Here is a 16,397-nt window from a genome sequence, read left to right as displayed (position 1 = left end):
TAGAATTCTGTGTCCATGCCAGGAAATTCAAAGGCACTGACACTGTCAGGGAATGTAGAACAACTTAATGTTATAAATTACAGAACAAATATTTTTTGAATGTTGATTTCTCATACTATTAGAAATATTAAAGTAATTAAATATAGCAATCACTTTTTGGTTTGAATTCTTTGGTCCTCTCTAACACACACACACTCACACACACACACACTCACACACACACACACACACACACACACACACACACACACACACAGAGCTAAACAAAGTCCCAGAAAGCAATAATTTAGCTAGGAATGTAGAGTAGACAAGAAAGGAAAGAAAGCACATTTATCCCAACACTAAAGAGAGTATTTTTATTGCGAAGAAAAGATTAAGACTAAGAAAAAGAAATTTCCAAGTGTTTAATGAACTGGAGGCTGTACTAAAATAGCGCTCTTTTTGCTGAAGAGAAAAGTCGCTCATAATGCAACATGACCAATTACAATCCATCTCTTTGTTTTCTCTCCTTTGCAATAAAATATACTCTATGTGTTCTCAACATGTGGGGAATGATACTAATATCAATAGAGAATAATATGAAAATGGAATCAGCATAATTATGCATGAAGAAAAATGGTAGCATTCAAATCATGATATATCTTGCACAACCAGATTTCCCACACTACCTTTTTCAGAATATAAAGGCCATTGAAGTAGAGTAAAAATTTAAAATTACATAGCATGGAAAAGTTCAGTTCCTTTAGCAACAGCATGCTGCAGAATAAGTCTGGTTTATGAAAGAGAAAGTCTATATCACTGAAATTTCAGTCAGCTTTACTTATTTCACAAGTTATAGAAAATTCCTGGGCCCAAGTGATCATTTTAAGTACCCACACATATGATTTTTGACACTTTAGATTTTCACCTTCATGATAAAAAAAAAAATACCCCAATCAGTATGGCAAAAAATAGACTCATCTCTGGATATGTTTAGAGGGAAAACACAATTTCATCAGGAGTTAAGGTCTTAGGACCCTTAGTAGCCTAATTAGGTATGGGTGGGAGTAGGAATTAAGTCGATATCTTAGATTAACAAAAAAATACCAGTATCACTCTACAAAATATATTTTAAGATTACGGCAATAAACTGAGAATTAAAAGGTGATTTAAAATAGTGTATGTTTCTGTTAATAAAAATAATAGATACTCATTGTAGAATGCATGAAAACTATAGACACAAGACAAAATACAAATCACCTCTAATCAATCCTCATGAGTAATATTTAACATTGATGTATTTTACTTGAAAATATTTTCTGTTTATATGATGTCAATGAAATTAAGATCATATTGTAATAGAATTTTGTATCCCATTATTTTAATGATGTTATGTCATAAACATTTACCCATTTAATATTATTTGGAAGAAATCATATACATAAATGAAAATACATTTAACTATTCCTTTATTGTTATATGTTAAGATGTTTCCTTTTTTTTGGTATTCTAAATGGGCTGAGATTAATATATAAATATTTAAGTTTTACTTTGAGTAAAGTGACTTTATAATTCATTCTGTTAATGAAAATTTAAATATAGTATATCAGTGATCAGATGAATAGTTAAATATTTAATTTATTTATTATGCCAAACCTAACTGAAAATATTTTATGAATATTAAAGCCTTCAAATGAAAAAGTAAATACATAAATTAAAGCAGGAAAAATGAGAATTAGGAAAGGAAATGGAGTCAGAGGAACACAGATACTCAAAATATTTCACAACTTAAGATCCCATACAGTTAATAGAAGTAAGTCACAATGTTGTCTGGAGTTTCTGAATAGCCAAACCAGAATGGGAAACATACTGTGAGTCCCAATACCTGAGTCTCAATTCTTAGGATGAAAATAATGCTATTCTCAGGGGTAGCTTCACTTTTTCTAGATACAATGACTTGATAAAATTTCTTCCTTGGATTTTCATGAAGACAAATTAGGTTAACAGAATGAATTTCATCTCCAATGACATCCCTCTAATTAATTTTAACAGAGCTGTTTCTTGTACCATCTCTCCAAGTAGACCAAGGGCATGATGGAAAGATCAAATAACCTTAAAATACACATTAATTGGTCTCCATTTATCAGCTATATTTCTACTTGAAAGTTTCTATAAAATAGTGACCACTTGGCTGAATAAAAACTAAGAGTGTGTGCACATTTTAATTTTTAACTTAATCACATTTTGATTTTAAAGCCACAGAATTAAAATAATTTGAGCCCCTTTATGATGGTGAGGAAAAATATTGTGACAGTTGACATAGAAGCTGTTGTTATAATAGGGATTTAAAGTATATTGTCTTCTTTCCAAGAAAGTGATTTTATTTTTAAATTACATAGTTTACCTAATTCCAAACAATTTGAATTGGCTTACAGTCAAAAGCAAAAGTGCATAGAACCACTGACAAATAAAATAACAAAAGTCATGCAATCATATTACACAAGTTGGGAATAGATGCTTATACTAAAAAAATCAGGCTGAGGAGAGCTATTGCATTAAATTCCTTGGCAACAAAGGTGACACAAATCTAATTAAATCATAATGGGAAATATTTCAGTTCAACAGGAATAGACATTTTGTTACATTTTGTTACCACAGAATCCAAACTTAACCGGTAATTAATTAATTAAAAATTAGCACCAGACTTCCAGGTAAAAATGATAGATTTCTCCCTCCTTTATTATAAAAAAATAATAACCAGAAGAAAAAAAATTCACCAGTCCACAAACAAGTAAAGAAGGGCACAATGCAATGTGGACCTTAGCCACAACCCCACCTTATATAAATGGTACTGAGAGTTGATTAAATGTTGACAATTCTCACAAACACCATCAATTTTGATTTCTTTTTTAAATTTTGAATGAAAGAACATGGTGAAGTGGGCCTGGAGTAAGTGGAAATCGCTCCTACTGCACAACACGCTTACACTCCAAGCATCCTTCATAACTAAAAAAATGATCCAAAATTCTGGGGTAAATAAACTCTCTTCTCCAAACGCCTACCACCACCTCTGTGGAAGTAGAACTTCTGGTCTTTACCAGGTGAAGAAAACATTTGCACAGGAGTAACGAAATTCTCAAAAGAGCCCTTTCTTGCAGTTTAGAAACACACGTCAGTCAGAGGTGGAAGGGGAGTCGAGGAGAAGTCATTCACTACATATTAGGAGAAATGAACTCTCTAGATCCAGTAAAAGTCAAAGAAATGCTCTCACATGCATGCAAAAATACTGAACAACCCTTCCAAAACTTTATATATTAAAAAAGAACAGTTTGGGCTTCCCTGGTGGCGCAGTGGTTGGGAGTCTGCCTGCCAATGCAGAGGACACGGGTTCGAGCCCTGGTCTGGGAAGGTCCCACATGCCGCGGAGCAACTAAGCCCGTGAGCCACAACTACTGAGCCTGCGCGTCTGGAGCCTGTGCTCCGCAACGGGAGAGGCCACGACAGTGAGAGGCCCGCGCACCGCGATGAAGAGAGGCCCCCGCTTGCCACAACTGGAGAAAGCCCTCGCACAGAAACGAAGACCCAACACAGCCAAAAATAAATAAATAAATAAATTTATAAAAAAAAAAGAACAGTTTTTTTAAAAATGTTAGCCAAAAGCCAGAGGAAACGTTCCCACTAGTGTTTTGCAGTAAGGGAGAAATTAATGCGAACAAGGATTTAATACATAAAAACTCAAATACAAGATGATAAAACAATAGAATGTGATGAAGAGGTTACACTAGAGCCAATGAAATGAATTGAGGGTCAAAGTAATACTATTACAGAAATAAAAAAAATTAGAAATAAAGTACAGGATAGATATGCTTTAACACTGAGATGATAACATAGAAGAATGACTTGAGATAATTACAGTGAATGCAGACAAAAGACTAAGCAATCAAAGCAATTTGAGAGAAAATAATAGATATTGAGGCAAGACAAAAATGAACCGTCGTAAAGATAACTGGCGCTCTTACAGAGAGAATCCAAACAATTGAGCAGAAAAAGAATTTGAATATATAATATTAACAAAATCCCCATTTTTGGATTGGGTTGTTTGTTTTTTTGATATTGAGCTGCATGAGCTACTTGTAAATTTTGGAGATTAATCTTTTGTCAGTTGCTTCATTTGCAAATATTTTCTCCCATTCTACCAAATGTAAAACCGATAGCTAGTGGGAAGCAGCCGCATAGCACAGGGAGATCAGCTCGGTACTTTGTGACCACCTAGAGGGGTGGGATAGGGAGGGTGGGAGGGAGGGAGACGCAAGAGGGAGGAGATATGGGGATATATGTATATGTATAGCTGATTCACTTTCTTATAAAGCAGAAACTAACACACCATTGTAAAGCAATTATACTCCAATAAAGACGTTAAAAAAAATTCCCTGAAATGAAGGAATATCTAAATTGACAGATTAACAGGACCCACCTGCATCTCAGAGAAGGATTAGTAAGAATTGGTGTATAGTTTGATGACCTGAGATTCAAAACTAAAGAGAAAGAAGATAGCAGAACTCTAAGTTGCAGTACTATGAAGGTATTTTAATAGGCAGAAAAAGAATGACTGCCCCCAAATCATCCTATGTATAAGATCTGGACTGAGATTCTATAAGCCTGAGATCACCCCAAAGGCTATGGAGCATTTAAACAATGGTCATCCAAAAGACAGTTTTTAAAGACAAAATTTGAATGAGAATGTATGGTAAATACTGTGATTGGCCTTTTCCAATTTCTTTATACCTCCCTTCTGGGAAAAGTTCACCAGATACAAACAACATTCCAGAGGAATTCTGCTTCTATCATGCCCAAGTAACTGGTGTTAGACTTATTTTCTTGTAATAAATGAATAGAAAACTGGAAAGAATACATAAAACAACTGTTTTCAGACATCAAACAAGAGGCAGTGTAACAGGGAGATCAGCTCGATGCTTTGTGACAACCTAGAAGGGTAGGATAGGGAGGGTGGGAGGGAGGCTCAAGAGGGAGGAGATATGGGGTTATATGTATATGTATAGCTGATTCACTTTGTTATATAGCAGAAACTAACACAACATTGTAAAGCAATTATATTCCAATACAGATATATATATAAAAGAGAGGCAGTGGAGGAACTCTGTGATATCTGAGAGAAGGGTGACAAAGGAGATGAGTCCCACAGTGTCCCTGATTTTCTGCCTGGAGGCAGGTTCCAGACTACAGTGCAGGAAGGGGTTCCCAAGATGAACACAATCTCTTCTTTCACCTACCATAAGTGATCTCTTAGAAACCTGGTCGCTCTGAGCTTCAATTTCCTGACAATTATAATAACCTTGTTTAGATTTGATGCCAAATTTAAACATGCTGCGCTGGAGTCACTGTAAGTGCCCAGTACAATTTGGCTATTATTACTATTAATTAGATATATCACAATGTTTTCATTTACAGTGAGGTTACCAGATTTAACTAAAGAAAATTTAGCATTTCATGAAAACGCAGCGCTTATCACAAGACCACAGAATTGGGAGAAGCATGTCAAAATCCACGTAAAGGCAAATCATAGTAAATGGAATTTTTTTTAACAATTAGACTTTTCATGGGATATAAAAATAGAAATATTTTTAAATGTTTGCAATTGTGTTGTACAGTTTATGAGCTGATTAGTGAGGGTGTTTGCTTAGCAAAGGAGCCTAACAAGAAAAATTCATACTACGAAGCCGTGAAAATAAACTGCATGATCTTGAACAAAACTCACCTGCCGTGAGTCACAACTTGTAACTGAAGACATCAGAGTAAGGCCCTTGTGGAAGATCTGGACATGAAGACGCCTTAGGGACGCCATTCCTCTTAATTAGCCCAAGAAAGTGAGGGAAGATCTTTTACATATTACTCTCAGGTGTTTGACAATGCTTAACGGACTGAAGAAGCTGATCATATGAAAACTTTTATCTTCCAGGTGAGATCATTATCCTTCACAAATTGGTTGCTCGAGAGTAATAATTCAACATTTAATTGAGTTTCCTTTATTTCTCCTAAGAGATAAATCTAGGAAAATCTGAATTGCACTGTTGTTGAAGTTTCAGTAGACTTTAGCATCAGAATAATGTTCCCAAATGGCATCTTTCCTATTATTAGTCAACAATAGGAGCTTTGAATATTTGAGTGCAACATTTACCGGACATGATGCCATAAGGTAGTACGGCTTTCGTTGTCTCCCCTGTGAGGTTTTAACAGCTTTAAAGTAGTTCTGCTCTCTGGAAGCAGCAGAGCATACAGATAGTACGTATATTGTGCAGTGGTGAATACAATCACTAGGACAATCACAGTGGTAGATTGCAAAATGGCTCTAATTCTTTACTTCTTCCGGTATCCATGCTCTTTGCCATGTAGCCTTGCAGGGCCCTCCCACTCTGACTCTGGGGTCAGCCATGTGACTTGCCCAAAAACAGGCTTGAATATCATTGGCACAATTGGGCTTCTCTCCTGTTTTCTGTCATCCATGAGAAGGACATGCTGACGTTAGTTTGTTGGAAGATGAGACACGTGGAAAAGAGATGAGATATCTCAGTCAAGGCCATTCAAGATCACCCCAAAGCAAGCCCACCCTAGACATCTGGGAAAGCCTAGCTAAGAGCAGAATAGTGCCCCTTCCCCCAGCTAACCTACAAATTTGTGAGCTAAATAAATACATTTTTCTTAAGCCACTGGGTTTTGGAGAGGATTGATATCCAACATTTATGGTGACTAACTCCCATCAAAACCAATCCCTGTAAATTGAATTAAATGGAAAATGCGAGTCAGTTTCTTGGGGTCATTTCCACCTTCAGAAACGAAATTCTTGCAGGCTAGCCTGGCTTACTTAGGTGCTGGGTATAACTCAGGTAATCTGCAGTAAATGATTTGGCAGAACAAATACCTTCTTTTCTGTGTATCTCCCAACTTGATTTAAAAATGTTTCTATTGGAATAAGGAAATCTTTTCAAATAAGGTTAAAAATAAGCTGGATTACATTTGGAGAGAGCTGGGTAAATTAAAGCTGAGAGATCTCAACAAATAATCATCAAAAGACTGTAAAGAGTAAGCCGGATGTCAAAACAATTATGTGGATTTTGGCACTGACCGAAAGATTTTAGTTTCCAAGAAAGAAGACTTTCTCATTCACGATAGAAAGTTAACTCTCCATTCCCAAAAATCTTGGGTGATTAATGAATGTGCCTAAGTAACCTATAGAAATTTTGTGAATTTAAAAAATAATATCTTAAAATTAAATGCTATAGTTAAACCATGTTGAGTGTGCACTGGCTCACAATTTACATAATTTTAATGCTTGATCTTACAGTGTTTGTAGCTAATTTTTTAATATCTTTGAGCATTTATCTTTCAAAGATAAGTATGGGTGATATGTTCAGTATTAAAGTTACAACACATGTCTTTAGCAAGTACAAAACATAAGAATATTTCTTAGAATTTGCATTCATGTCCTGCACATAAAGGTTAATCTTACTTTAATAGGCAATTATGTTTCTCAAATTATTTGAAGTCTTATTAATTTTCATTCCCTTATAACTACTTAATTTCATCTCTAAATGGAAGTACCAGAATTTTATCATTTTGATTTAAAAACCACGTGACAATACAGCTAAAGTATGTCCAGTGTCATTGAAAATTCTTAAAAGAAGGAAAGTGCTTTTCTCTGGAGGTCTGTTCTCAAGTTAATAAAATTATATGCTGAAACCCATAATCTTATGTTGCAGCTTCTCAAGTTTATTTATTCTTTCTTAATAATATTTATCATTTCCTTTTTGTCCTCTTTTGTTGGTTAAAGATACTCCTAATATATATTTCGTGTTTTAATACTACAAATATGCAAAATGCTCCAATTTTCTCCATTAGTTTTAATAATCCTGTATTTTCCACTACATCTCCTTAAATATAATAGAACTATATGCCAAATAAAAGTGTATAACTAATATTTTAGGAAATGTACCACTTTCTTGAGCAGGTATAGTGAAATAATTTCAAGTAATGAGAAAATACATATAAGAACATCTATCTAGAAGTCAAATTTTAATTTTACATCATTATTCGCCAAACGATAATAAAATGTAAGTGTACTCTCTCCCTACCCCCAGAAAAAGCACATGTTAAGAAAAGCAATGCTTTTTTAAACTTAGTCCACCTGTAAAAATTAATTATATTCAGTTTGCCATATAATATACTCAAAATCATTAGAATAAATTTGTTAGGACTTTCCTCAGATATCTGTAAATTATAAAGTTTAAACCCTTGATGTGGAGCTATAAATATTCCAAAATTTAGGTTTCTTACAGATCCATGACGTTAACCACCACTTACCCAGAACAACATCACATATTGGGTAGCTTACCTTTACAATTTAAAATCTAATTTAGAGTAGGTATATATAGTGAAATATGTTCCAGGGGTCTGTAATATCCAACAAAACGTATGCATTGATATGCCTGGTTAACTTGTCCCATGATGTGACGTAGTCAGGAACAGTCTCTACCATCTCATATCCGCCAATACAGAACGTAGAAAACTAGCGGTAATTACAAGTGAGTCTTCAACATTTCTGAGCCAGTTATCTTCATTCTAATGAGGCTGCCATAAAAGACGATTATCAGAGATTATTAATGAGATTAATGAGAAAATTAAAAGTTGAGCAGGATAAAAGATGGTCTACAAATACCTTGATAATATAGTGGAGGGAATCTCAGTTTTTAGAACTGATAGGACATAATCCCTTAAGAGAAAAATTATATATATATATATTCAAATACTACAGAAATTTTGTGTATTATAAACTTGGTACTTCAAACTAGTGTAGGGGGGAGGGGGAGGAGGGAGGAATGAAATTATTCAGTAAGAGGTGTTGAGCCCACTAGGTTCTAGTGGAGTCTCATTTGGAAAAATTAAAGTTGGATCCAAACTTCCTGTACTACAATAAGAAATATCCTCAGTAAATATTTAAATTTAGTAAGTGAAGTCTAAAAAACCTAGAAGAAATCATGCCTAAATTTTTTTTTTAATCCCCTAGTTTTCAAGGTCTTACTAACTATGATAAAAAGCCCAGGAAATATTTTAAAATGATTGATATGACTGCATATAATATGCATGGAAAAATCAACAAGTACAAATTAGAAGAAAAAAATGACGAACAATAATAATATGTATGGAACTATTATGAGTGCTCTCCCAATACAAAAATTCTCACAAACCAATAGCAAATGGCCATAAAACTATGAGCAATAAATAAATAAAATAGTCACGTAAGTTAATACAAAAGTGGGTCTCTAGTTTATTGAAAGATACTCAACCTCATTAATAACTGGAGAAATACAAATAAAAACTATACTGCATCAAACTGGAAAAGATGAAAAAATCTGATGAAGCACTATGTTGGAAAGCCTATAATAAACCTTGAATTCCCATGCATTGTTAGTAACCCTGTAAACTGGTAAAAGTCACATATAACATAATTTGGAAATATTTTTGAAATTATGAATGCACATATCCATTGGCACACCAATGCATTCAGAATTTATTATAGAAATATGCAAGCAGAGATATGAAATAACATGTATAAGGTTATTCATTACACACCACTTGTCATAGCAAAAGGTTGTTAACAAGCTAGATGTATAGCAATAGGAGATTCATTAAATCATCAGAGTAGAACTACACAATGGAACACTGTACTGATAAAAAGAATAAAGAAGCTTTTATGTATTTCTATGGGAGAGCACTCAGACATGCCTTTTAAGTAAAAAATATAAGTCGAGAGTAACATCAGTGAAAATGACAGAGCGGGGACCTCCAGCGGCCTATCATGCCTCAGAAACACCAAAAATTCTGGCAAAAAATGTGTAGAAGCAACCTTATCAGAACTCTAGAATAATATATAGTCTGAGGTTTACAGTAACCACGTGAATGCTTAATCAGGAAAACGGTGACTGAAGCCCAGTAGGAGACTTCTGTGGTGTTTTGACTTGCCTTGGTCCCTTCTCCCCTCCACAGCTTGGTGGTCCCCATTTCCTGATATTGGTTCTGGACTGGAGAGAGCAGAGAGAAACTTGTTTTCAAAAAATTGTGTATCTCTTTTGACCTCTCTGGGAGCTCCCTGAAGGACTAGTGCAAAAGGCTTGCCTTTATTTTACCTAACTCAGAACTCTCTCAGAGGAGCAAGGGGACTATGCAAGGAAATTCCTCGAAAACATTGAGAAAGGAAAAGAAGCTAGCTACTAAGACCGGAGGCAAAGGACACCAGTTGGGGCAAACAATGGACATGCTGAAAATTCCAGCAAGAAAAGCTGTGGAGAAGGCCTTTGAAAGGTTCCCACGTATCCCAAGGAATCTAGAAGACGGCATGCAACAAAAAGGCACCAAAAACCGATTAGAACTTCTGTACGGTGGGCAACAATTTTGGGTCATTAGGCTGTTTCATTAGGGATTAGTAAAATGTCAGTGTCAGAAGGTCTTTTTTTTTTCTTGCTTAACCATTTCTTCAAAGAACCTTCTGGGGCTTCCCTGGTGGTGCAGTGGTTAAGAATCCGCCTGCCAATGCAGGGGACACGGGTTCAAAGCCCTGGTCCAGGAAGATCCCACATGCCTTGGAGCAACTTAGCCCGTGCACCACAACTACTGAGCCTGCACTCTAGAGCCTGCAAGCCACAACTACTGAGACTGCGTGCCGCAACTACTGAAGCCCGGGCGCCTAGAGCCCATGCTCCGCAACAAGAGGAGCCACCGCAATGAGAAGCCCGCGCACCACAACAAAGAGTAGTCCCTGCTCGCCACAACTAGAGAAAGCCCACGTGCAGCAACGAAAACCCAACACAGCCAAAAATAAATTAATTAAATTCTTTTTTTAAAATCCCCTTTTCAAAAAAAAAAAAGAAGAACCTTCCAACTCTACCTTACTGTCTTTTATATCTGTGTTCTCTGTTAGACTGCAAGCTCTAGACATATCTATGCTATAGAGCCAGTGTCTAGCATAGTAATTAACTCAGAGTTCACATACACATTCACATGAAACAGACAAAATCAGAAAGATTAGAGTTAAAAGTGAATAAAATAAAGAATGTGGGTTTTTTTCCTAGGTAAACTATCTCATGTAGTAGACATGGGTTAGAAGATAGATGAAGGAAGAGGGATTCACTTGTTACCTGACTCCTAGCTCTTCAATAAAGACCCAAATTAAATGATATTCTGTTACCTTTAAAGCAAGTGTAGGATGTATAAAAGTCACAGATACAGAGAAATTAAACTGGACCACAAAAAAACACATAAACCTGAGCAAGAACGTGGAAGGGACTTGTGATTAAAAAAAGGAGAGAAAAACTATGTAGGTAGCTTTTTAATCAAATAAAACTAAAGCTGCACATCGAAATATTAAATAAAAGTTAGACCCAAAAAGGCATATAGAAATTTAAATATTTTCCCCAAATACTTATATGTTGAAGAAGAATTTAAAGCTGAAATTATGGCTTTTAATGCAATTACAAGTAAGACATTCAAGGAAGGGGAAGAATTAAGAAGGATTTTGAGGAAGTGTATGTTGAGAATTATAATTTTTTTCATGTAATCCAATGGTTCAGGGTCTCAGAGAAACAGATTATGAGAGTAGAAGAGTAGATGAGTATTTATCAGACATGGGGAAAAGGACTGGAGTATATTTCTTACGAAGCTCTAGCCACGGAACTGAGGAAAGGATCCAAGCATTCAGCTCAAGAAGATAGACTACAGAGCTAAGGGACCGTGGGAAAAATCTGCACAGGATTGAAAAGAGAGAAAAGTAAAACAACAGGAGCCTAAGAAAAATCCCTGCAGAAACAAAGAAAGCAAGCATCATCCTGTAGGCTCAGAGAAAATGAAAAGCTGGCCCTCAAAATAACAATCCATGTTGTCATTAACGGATGAAATTAAGAGAGAGCCATTCACAGACAAAAGATTTCAGAAAAAATACTGCTTACATGTTCCTTTTGGAAAATAATCATTAAAACTGTATCCCAAATAACTGAGAAGGGAAGATATCAAAACTGCAGCAAGCTTTGAATCTAGTCAGTAAGTATAAAAAATTTATAAAAATAACTGCAAAACTGAATTCAAAGATTTTCCTTAAAATAAGACATATATGATAAAAATATAACATAATATCAAAGAGTTGAAATGCCAAATCGTATAAAGACTCACATAGGTGTTTATATCGCTATAAACAAAAATTTGCAAATTAAAAATGGAAAATAGTAAAACTGATAGATAATGGAATAAAAATAGCCATTCTCTATATCTGAATTAATTATACTTTGCTTGCATTACTTCAAATCAGTAGGGAGATGAATTTAGTGCTGGGAGAACTGATTAAAATTTTTGGAAAAATATAAGTCAGATTCTTACATCATAACTCACACAGGAACAAATTCCAGAAAACAATATTGAAATGCAATAAAAATAATGGTATTAATAATAATGTTGAATATTTTACAGTATTGGAGAATGGGAAACATTTTAAAGAAAAGTTGTAAAAATGTTATTCAAAGATAAATGTTTAATTTCATTAATATCAAATACATTATCAAATGTCAAACACAGAAAAATCTTTAGAAAATAATAAAGACTGAAGAGCAAATTCACACACAAGCTCTCTCTCCATCTCCTTCTGTCTCTGTCTTTTCACACACACTCACACACACCCAGACGCAACCCCAAACGTGAAACTTCACTGGTAATCAAAGAAAGAAATGCCAAATAGAAACAACCATACAACATAATTTTCACTTAAAGCAAGGCCAAAATGTATAAATGATGTTGGTAAGAATCTGAGGAAATGTGATTTTATACTGCTAGTAGGGAAAATTTGTGGATATTTTCCAAAGAACAATTGAATAAGGTTCATAAAAACCTTTAGAATTGCATATGCTCTTTGACAAGCAATTTCATCTTTAAGACTTTATCCTTAGAAAATTGATGTGAATATATACAAAGATTTAATATCAGGAATACTCATCACAGTCTACATAACAAAGAATATAGAACTGGCATAACTAACCAATAATAAGAAATCTCTTTTTTAAAATTAAAGTCATACAAAAGAATACTATATAGATATTAAAATTATACTGTAGAAAAGTAATGAATGATATGAATAATGATTATGACCTGTTTTTAACTAAAAAAATTCTAAAAATAATATGTACAGTATAACCTCATTATATTTTAAATCTTAAATATAAAAAAATACATGAAATATATGCACTATGTTATTAAGATTAAATTAATAACATTGGTTTTCTGGGTTATGGGTTATAATTTTTTTGACTTTTCAATGTTTGCATTTTATATATTTTCTAAAATATATACTTTTTGTTAAAAGAAATATAAATGTATAATATATATTGTATGTATGTGTAAATTTATGACTGTTTAATTAATCTCTTCTAGGCATTTATCTAGAATAAATTACCAGAGGTACTGAGAATTATTTGGCTATAATTATTTTTGTTATGAGATTATTCACAATAGCCAAAATTTGGATATATACTTAATCTGGGAATTTGTTACGTTGAATTTATGTTGAATCTATTTTATAGTATACATGCAGCCATTAACGTTCATATTCTCCCATATTTTTTCACGACTTTGGAAAATGCTAAAAAAAAAAATGAGAATAAGATAAATTATTATAGATCATATGATCCCAACCTTATATAAACAAGAGGTGTGTGTGTGTGTGTGTGTGTGTGTGTGTTTAAAGAGAGAAGGGACATGTAGCTACTAGTTAGGAGTGAGCCAGGAGAAACAGTCATATAACTGGTTCTGTTCTTTGAATCAGAATTGCATGTGCTTTCTAAATTTTCTAAGTGAAAAGTAGTTTTTAAATTTTCTGCAGTGAATGTGAGTGTGTGTGAGTGTGTGTGTATGTGTGTGCATGTTTGTGTTCAGAGCAAAACTTTAACGCTGAGGAAAGGTGTGGAAATAGTAAGAGAGTACACATATGCTTTAAATGAGTCCAGTGTTCCAGTCCTAATGACGTACATCATAGAATGATGAAAGATTCACCAGATTCATTCAATAAGTTACCCAATTAGAAAAACTATCAGTGATGAGAGAGGTAAAATAATGCTAGAGACCGAATGATATTGATTATTGTTCATTTCCAACCTGAATAGAGATGTCTAGCATGTCAGCCACCTGTATATTAAGCTTTGATTTGATCTACTTCTTTATCAGTAGGGTTTCCACTATTATACATTGTATTTTAAAACATCAGATGTCCCAATGCTGAAATCAAATACTAATATATAATATATATAATATAATATAATATAATACAGGTTGACAACTCTCAATACATGAGAGCAATGACATAAAAGTAATATAAAATTTGACAGATAAAAATATGAAATCCTAGAATTAAGTTCAAAATACATCAGAGCAGCTACATGATGAGGAAATTTGTTTTAACAGCAAGTCGTTCCAATTTAAAAAAACTCAAATACGGGGGAAGGGATAAATTAGGAGTATGAGAGTAACAGATACACACTGCTATATATAAAATAGATAAACAACAAGATTTACTGCAATATCACAGGAGACTATATTCAATATCTTGTAATAACCTATAATGGAGAAGAATATGAAAAATATATATATATATACAACTGAATCACTTTGCTGTACACCTGAAACTAACACAATATTATAAATCAACTATACCTCAATTTTAAAAGAACCTCAAATATTGTCATTGAATTCAAGCCCAACATCCAACAGGACACCAAGACTTTTCCAAAATGAATACAATTGTATCCTGCATTAATGGAAACAGTGTCCACGAGAGGGGGACATCCCATAATTCTTTACAACACCTAGAACAGCATGTCCTGCTCCAAGACCACTTTAGGATGCTGTAAACAGAGGAGAGTGACCAGGATGATAAATGTTTGGGGAAACAGTTATCAGGAAGGCTTGTAGGAACTGGGTGTGTTGAAATGGAAGAGAGAAGTTTTCTGTGAAACACAATGGCCATTTTTAAATATTAGAAGGTTTGTCCAATGACCAGAATGATTACACAGTCAGTGCAGGCCCGGGAGCAGGAGTAGGGAAGTTAAAAGGAAGATATAAAAAAGCTAACTTCGCTTTGGTATGAAACAGAACTTTCAGACTGAGAGACTAGGACAATCCTGAGTCCTCCCTCTACCTCCACAGTATTTCCTCACGCCCTCAGCTGCCAGATGCTGCATCCATTCCATGGATGATGAGCACTGATTAAAGGGATTAGGCCTCTTGCATCTGGAAAAACAACCATTAGAAGATGATGAAGTCCATTTCAAGTCAACAAAGATGTATGCACTAAATTTCAAAAGTAATAGGGCCTCACCTATGAACTAATAAATTTAAAGACAAAAATGATAGTGTTGAGAGAAAGCTTTTGCTGAGCCCAGAGTATATTCCAGGAACAATTCTAAAGGCTTTACCTAAATCGTCTTATTTACTGCTCACAAGAACTCAATGTGGGCTTCCCTGGTGGCGCAGTGGTTGAGAATCTGCCTGCCGATGCAGGGGACACGGGTTCGAACCCTGGTCTGGGAAGATCCAACATGCCGCGGAGCAACTAGGCCCGTGAGCCACAACTACTGAGCCTGCACGTCTGGAGCCTGTGCTCCGCAACAAGAGAGGCCGCGACAGTGAGAGGCCCGCGCACCGCGATGAAGAGTGGCCCCCGCTTGCCGCGACTGGAGAAAGCCCTCGCACAGAAACGAAGACCCAACACAGCCAAAAATAAATAAATTAATTAATTAATTTTTTTTTAAAAAAAGAACTCAATGTGCTAAAAAATTATTTTTATTTTATAGATTAGAAAAATAAAACTGGGAAACGTTAAAAAAATTTTTAAGTTATCCTTGGTCACAAAGCTAGGAAGAGGATTTCATTCCCAAATTTGTGACCTCAATGCTCATGTTCTCTTTACTTCAACATTATGTCCTATTGGCACATAGGAGGTGGAATTAGAAAATATATTACTGGCATAGGCAAAAACATGAATATCATTTTTGAAAGAAGATAATGAAATCTAGAAAATAGATTAGTGATATATTCTTTGCAAGAAGTTTCTAGAGTTCAAGAAAGTGACCTTGAGACTTTTACTTCTATCATTTTCTTAGAAACAGCACATATAATTCTATTTATAAAGCACTTTACATTAACATACTTTTTTTACTTTTAAACATAAAGCATATTTCTCAGAGAATCTGGAAACTCTGTTAACTGACACTTCTGCATATTTACTGTAATATGCCATGCTGTCCCTGAGCTTTCTGTGTGATCTTGAATTGCCTTCTGAGTCATCCAAAGAAAGTATAAATTAGGCATAGAAC

The sequence above is a fragment of the Balaenoptera acutorostrata genome, chromosome 7 (genome assembly GCF_949987535.1).
Source record: "Balaenoptera acutorostrata chromosome 7, mBalAcu1.1, whole genome shotgun sequence".
NCBI classification, from domain to species: Eukaryota; Metazoa; Chordata; class Mammalia; order Artiodactyla; family Balaenopteridae; genus Balaenoptera; species Balaenoptera acutorostrata.
Note: the sequence above shows the minus strand (reverse complement) of the source record.